The sequence below is a fragment of the Octodon degus genome, unplaced genomic scaffold (assembly GCF_000260255.1).
Source record: "Octodon degus isolate 3935 unplaced genomic scaffold, OctDeg1.0 scaffold00225, whole genome shotgun sequence".
Lineage (NCBI taxonomy): Eukaryota > Metazoa > Chordata > Mammalia > Rodentia > Octodontidae > Octodon > Octodon degus.
The window spans coordinates 32095-39733 of NW_004524801.1; positions in this window are offsets into that span (position 1 = coordinate 32095).

The following is a 7639-nucleotide window of genomic DNA, read 5'->3' on the forward strand; positions in this document are numbered from 1 at the left end:
CATGCAATTTATCCAGGGGCCAGTTTGGCAAAATAGAGCCAAAAGACAAAAATGTGTGTACACTTTGAACTAGTGGTTTCACATCCAAGAACTGGGTAAGAATAGCAGACATGTCCAAAGAGGTTGATACTGTCATCTCAAAAATGCCCAGCCCAGTGTTGCTTTTGACACCAATATGTTGGAAATGAACAAAATGTCTTATGATACTTGGGTTTGCTAAATGGAGGCTGCACCCATACCATAAAATAATATGCAACCATTAGAAAATCACAAGGAGGAATATCTCATAAGGACCATGTTAGAGTCACAGAGAGTAACAAGTCATTAAGGTCACTATCATTTTCTTAGCCATTTGCCTGGTATATATCTTTTTATTTATATTTTCAAACTTTCTGTGTCCTTATTTTTAAAGTACATCTCTTATAGACAGCAAATTACAAACTAGCACACCTATTTAGAGTTGATATTTAATCAGTATACTCCAATATGGCCAAAGAGGATGATAAAATATTTAAAGTATTTTATACTGAATGGAGCTATTCACTTCCCTGGACCATCCCAGCCCCATCACAGCATCTTCCCAGGACTTTCAGATCTTCTCCCTGTTCACAAACTAAGGGATTAAGGGGGCTGGGGATACAGCTCAGTGGTACAGCATCTGCCCAGCAAACACAAGGTTCTGAGTTCAATTCCCAGTACACCCCCACAAAAAACAAACGAACTAAAGGATCAACACAGAAAACAGAAAAAGCCATCTTCTAGACCACTTTTCCTTCTGCTTTTTCAGTGCTTAAACCAAACTCATTGCTAAATAATTTTCATTCCTGTGGATAACATGTGTACACATTCGTACACACGTGTATCAGAAGAATAAGAACAAAGGGCTGTATTCCCAAACACAGTTTAGATGTCCGTGCTAGCATTATTTTTATTAAATACTTAGTATACTGGTCGCTTCACACACAAAGTCATTTTATTTAATTAGCATTGTTTTAATTACCCATAGTTTAGCAGCTTTATTAACTACTTTGTATGTGTCCACTTTTTGTTTATTCAGGAAATGAATCCCTTGTTATCCATATGCGGCTGGTCCCAGGTCCCACCACAGTTACTAAAATCAGTCAGTGCCCAAGTTCCTTGTATAAATTAACATAATAATTATTGAGAGCTTACACAGCTTCTCCTGCTTACTTTAAATCATCTCTATATTACTTATAATATATACTGTATTACATTATAGTGGAATTATAATGATATATGTATTATATATTATACAATGTCAGAGCTATATAAATAGTTGTTAAATAGGGAATAAGTTTTACATGTACCTATAAGGAAGAAATATTTTTAAATATTTTCAACTGTTTGTTGGTTAAATCCACAGATGGGGAACTTATGAATATGGCAGTTAGACTATAGTTGCCAAGAACCACAATATATATTAAACCAAGGCATAAAGAGGTCAATGTGTTGTATTTCTTTCCATCCATTGCTCTTTATTCTCCCCCTTCCCAGCATCTGGAATCTGAAAAGCCATGAGCTAGAGCTTGGATCCCAAGAATCCTCCAAAGGGCCATACACCAAAGGCCTGATGGCCAGGCTCAGGTGCTACTGGCAAGTAGTGGGACCCTGTAGAGGTGGGATTTGGTGGGAAGAAATGAGATCAGGAGAGGTAAGTCCTTGGAGGAAGTATCAGGACCTCAGCCCCTTCCTTGCTGCCTTTGCTCCCTAGCCTCCATTAGCTAACCCAGGCTCCTCTGCCACATGTTCCCACCATGACCTTTGGTGCCACTACCAGCCCAAAGCGACAGGATCAACTCACCATGAACAGAAATGTTTGAAACCTTTAGCCAAAACAAATCTTTTCTCCTATTTAGTTAATTATTTCAGCTATTTGATCACAGTAACTGAATGCTGACTAACATTCCTCAAGCAACTAACATTCCTCAAATCAAGCAGCACATTGCCTTGGTATCAATCATCAGTTAGTTACTCCTTGACACTGAGCCAAGTATGTCCCCATAAATGTCCTGGGGACACCAAGTGGGCAGTGTGACATGAAGAGGCTTCTTAAGATCCTGTTTGTCATGCAACTTTCTATTACTGGGGAGGGTATAAATTGCTGCTGCAGGATTGCTAGAGAGCAGGTTAATTCTGTCCATTAAAAAGTCTACAAACACAAACCAGTATTAATCATACAGATCTGTTCACACAAAAAAAAGTGTGCTTCCTGGGCTGGGGAGATGGCTCAGTGGAATAAGGGCTTCCCTAAGCACAAGGGCCTCAGCTCAATCCCTGGTTCTGTAAAAAAAAAGTGTGCTTCCTAAATTGTTCATGGAAACAGCAAAAGTATGGTAAATAAACCCAAGTTCGATTACCAGAGAACCATTAATGGATATCCACCATGACTGCTAAAAACATAGATAAAATAAAATGTGCTGATATGGAAGTTACATGCATCGATAAGTAAAAAAGTAAAATTTGCAAAACATGTATAATCATCCCTCAGTATGCACAGAAAATTCATTCCAGGACCCTCAGTGATGACAAACACCCATAGATTCTCAAGTTCTTGATATAAAATGGCATAGTGTTTGCATAGAACCTATATACATTCTACAGCCAAAGGGCTGCATATTCTAAATCATCTCCAGAGAACCTGTAATACCTAATACTATGTAAATTGTTTTTCTACTGTATGGGTTAGGGATTTCTGGCAAAAAAACATTGGTACATATTCAACATAAACACAGTCATTACTCTACAGTTCTTGAATCTGAGGATGCAGTAGTTGTAGGCAGGGAGGTCTGACTATATTATGACCCATTTGTTTTAAAAAGATTTTTAAAAATGTATCTAGACAGAAGTATTTCTGGAAAAGTTCATGAGAAGCTCTTTGCAATGAGATTGTGGGAATGGAGTGGGGGTGACTGTTTGGGACTCTTTTTCTTTCCACTTATGTATCTTTTACGACATTTCAACTTTTTTAACACGAATAACAATAATTTTTAAACAGCAACTTCCTGACATTTAGGCCAGGCCTAGGCAAACATCAGCTACAGTCCACTGAGCCAGGCAGTGCTCAAGCTTCGGGTGGGTGATTTACGAGGCAGGGGACTTTCCCCTGAGTGATTTCCATCTCAGCAGTCAAGGTTACCTCAGGGCAGTGGCTCTCAAACTTTTCCACAGAAGTGCCCCCATGACAAAACAGAGCAAACATGTAACCTCAGGGGATGAAGGAAACAGTCCCAGATGCTGCCTCAAGCAAAATTCTTTAGTGTCCAGACTACCTAAAAATTCAATCAAATTTTGAATTTTACTCCATAGTAAAGTTGAATGTGCTATGTTGTGAAAAATAAATTCTTTTCAAATACTATATATATATATATATATATATGGATGTAGGATTATATTGGTAAGTGCCTTACTCTAATATCCAAGTAATTAAAATTTGTCATAAAAATAACAAGGAAAATATTTTATTCACAGTTTCTAAGGCAAGAAAAGTTAAAACAATGACAACAGTTCAAAATGAGATAATTAGTATTTGACAAAGGCTGGAAGATATGATTTAATATCTGTGTGGGAACAAGACAGACCAGACACCATGTCTATACAGTAGGAGCTGAGCTAAGATGAAGGCTGGGATTCATAAGAAGCTACTGTCTTGCAATACAAAACAAGGATTAGAAGGATTATACTCATCATTCTGAGAAGTAGCAAAGATGCTTGCCATGCGCTTTGGATTTGGAGGAAGAAAAAGAGAGAAACACTGAAAATCAGAATCTGAGCCAGCATTGTTGGGGAGTGTGAAGTCACAGTGACACAGAGCCCTGAACCACAAAACCAAAGCAAAAATAAAAGTTGAAACATATAAAGAAAGAAACTGCACGAACAATAAGAATAGAACAGAGATATAGTTAAAGAACCAAGTAGATCTAGTTCAGGGCTCATGAAATCCACAAGGGCTGTGAATGAAGAAAATGCGAACCTATTCTGAAAACAGTCCTCAAGCTCAAGAAACAGACTTACCACAAAAATAAAAGATGAACAATTTGTTTGGTCAGGGAGATAGCTCGGTGGTCTAAACACTTGCCTGGCAAGGACCAGGGCTCTATCCCTGGTCCCACATGCCGTGCCAACCTATGATGTGCAAGCCACAGAATTATAGGTGTAGTGGGGCACACCTGCAATCCCAGCACTGGGGAGGCTGAAAACAAGTGGATCACTACAAGTTGGAGCTGCATAGCTAGACCCTGTACCAAATAAATAAATAAAACTTTTTCATAAGATAAGGGGCTGGCAAGATAGTGCAGTGGTCTAAAGCACCTGCTCAGGCAAGCTTAGGCAAAGCACAGCAACCATGGTTCTATCCCCAGGCACCACATGCCAGCCAGCCCTGCCCCCAGGGTGGGCTGAGCGGGCCACAAAAAAAAGATATAAAAAGGTAAACAAAAATAATAAACTACATCAGGAAATGAAGGAAAATACACAGATGTGATAAATGGGAAAATGCATATCAAGGCATAATAATAAAATACTATGAAAAGGTTTATAACATGTTTAAACATATAAAGGAATAAATCAAGAATAGAATGAAACAGAACAGGGCTACTATCAAAGGAACAAGTAGAAGCTTGCAAAGGGAAACAAAACAGTTTTCCATAGGAAGATGCCGTTGATGTATGGAATAACACATTCACCATAGAACAGGATGGGAAGATTCAAGGAAATGATCTAATATACCACAAAATAATAAAGAAGTGGGAAATATGAGGAAAGTTAAGAGACAATGAATATTTGAAAAAGAAGAGCCAACATAAATCTAAAGAGAGTTTCAATATAGATTTTTTTTATTTTTTATTTATTTATTTATTTGTTTATTTATTTGCGGAACTGGGGATTGAACTCAGGCCCCTGCGCTTGCCAGGCAAGTGCTTATTCTACTGAGTCATCTCCCTGGCCCCTCAATATAGATTTTTAAAAAGAGGCAATCTTAAAAGAAGTAGTAGCTGAGAGTACTCCAATATTGAAATAAGATAGAAGCCCTCAGTTAAAGAAGTTACCAAAATCTAAGAAGGATAATTAAACTAAATAAACACCTAGATAACCTGGATTACATGGCTGACACTGACAAGGGATCTAAGAAGTGCAGTACAGGGTTACAGGATAAATCCTGAGGGGACTTGACTGACCTTATCAGATTTAAAAGTTACATTTCTTGTTATATAGGTCTTGCTTTATCTTGGTCTTAACCATTCAGCAGAAAAGTATAAAAATGAGATATATAAAATAAAGCCATATTAATATGCTGAACTGTAAAATTCTCTAGTCAACAAATTCTGTGGATAACCCACTACTATTGTGGACTACTGGACTGTGTTGGATTGTTTTACTCAAATCAATCAAGCACCTATAATATTTAGATGCCAACAGAATGCCCATGTCTAACAGGACTGAACTGGAGAGGGGACATACAGAGAAAGGACCATTTTGTATTCGTATATACAGAATAGTCAGGATAGATGTACGGCTGCCTTTTGCTTGGTTCAGTGAGAGGATGGATTTGTAGTAGCAGTGTTTGGATGGGATGTCCTGGCTGCTTCTTGTGCTGTGGATGACCACTGAGAAGATAACAATGTGCAATGTGTTAATTATTGAAAATGTCCTATTAATCAGCTTGGAAAGTATCTCATCGATATTTGTTTCTCAATAAAAATTAAAAAAAGAAAAAAATAGATAACCTGGATTTATCATAGCCAAGCTACAAAATACTAAAGAAAAAAATGTCTTCAAATATTTATTAGGCAAATGGGGGAAAAAATCACAAGCCTCCAGGATAATTAAGTTAGATAATAAATAAGAAAAACAATAGACTATCCTCTCAAGCAACCACAGAGCAAACCTCAAAATTTCCAGAAAGTAAAAATAGAACAAAAAATATGCTGTAATGGTAATGTAGAAAATAATTTCAAAAATCAGAAAACAAAAAGCCCTTACTATCTGGAAAATTTTAGATACTATTTTAAATAGCTGTTGAGTCAAAGAAAAAACAGAAATATTAAAGCAGAGTAACAGAAGATGCAAAAAAGGAAGACACTACCTCAGTACCTAGCAAGTGCAGTGGAAGCAGCACTTGCTCAAAATGCATAGCCTGCTGTGCTTCATTAATAAGCAAAAAAAATAATAAAGGAAACAAATTGTAAAGAAGTTAGAAGAAATTAAATTTATTTTAGGGTAGTTCAAGTATTAATGATGTAATTAATCAGAGATACAATATAATGATTATAAAACAACAGACTGTTGAACCAACTAATTCAAAGGTTGTTTCATTGAAAAACCAATAAAATACATAAATTTCTGACCAAGAAAACCAAGAAGGAAAAACGAGAAAATAGATGAAATGAGATTAATAAATCCAAATAACTAAAGAAATCATAGAAGTTAAACAGATCATGTGAAAATACTTTTTCAAATATATAAAAATAAATTTTTAGGGGCCAGGGGGAGATAGCTTAGTAGAATAAGTGCTTGCTTGGCAACTGCAAGGTCTTGAGTTTGATCCCTGGTACCACCAAAATAAATAAATAAATAAATTTTCAAATATATGGATGAAAAGAACAGTATTCTAGAATTGACAAGTCCAATAGAGTAGTCACTAGCCACAAGTGGAAAATAAGTATTTAATATGTGACTAGTGGGCTGGAGAGATAGCTCAGTGGTCTAAGTGTCTGCCTGGAAAGTACAAGGATCCAGGTTCAACCCCTGGTACCACATGCCATGCTGGTATGAGTACAAGCTGCATAGGAGACGCTATACCAAATGCATAAATTTTAAAAAATCTAAGTGACTAGTTTAAACTAAGATGTTATATGTGCAGATTGCACTCTGGAGTTTGAAAATTTACAAAGCAAAATGGCAATATTAGTTGATACCATAATCAATTATGAAAGAATATTTTAGATATGCTTTATTAAATAAAATAACTACCTGTTCTTTTATTTTTTAAATATAGATTATAGACAGTTTTTAAATTATATATGCACCTTGTAGAAGAAAATATAATTTGTCAAAATTAATGCCAGAAGACAGAGAAAGCCTAAGAAACTAGGATTCACAGATAAGCAAGGAAATTGGCTCAAAATCTTCTTTCTTTTACAGTATATATTACCATAAAAGCTCCAAATCCAGTTTATAGTCCATGAAAGAGCAGTATGCAACCTTGAAATTAATCTAACTAGAGAAGTCAAAGATCTTTTCAAGGAAAATTACAGTATTCTTAAAAAAGAGATTGTAGAGGATTTCAGAAAATCGAAAGATATTCCCTGCTCGTGGATAGGAAGAACCAACATTGTGAAGATGGCCATACTCCCAAAATTGCTGTACAAATTTAATGCAATCCCTATCAGACTACCACTAACATAATACACAGAGCTAGAGAAATCATTCCTAAAATTTATTTGGAACCAGAAAACACCTAGAATAACAAAGACAATCCTGGCCAACAAAGACAAGACAGGAGGCATTACAATTCCTGACTAGAAATTATACTACAAGGCTACTGTGATAAAATCAGCATGGTACTGGCAACAAAATAGACCTGAGGATCAATGGAATAGATTAGAAGATGCTGAAGCCT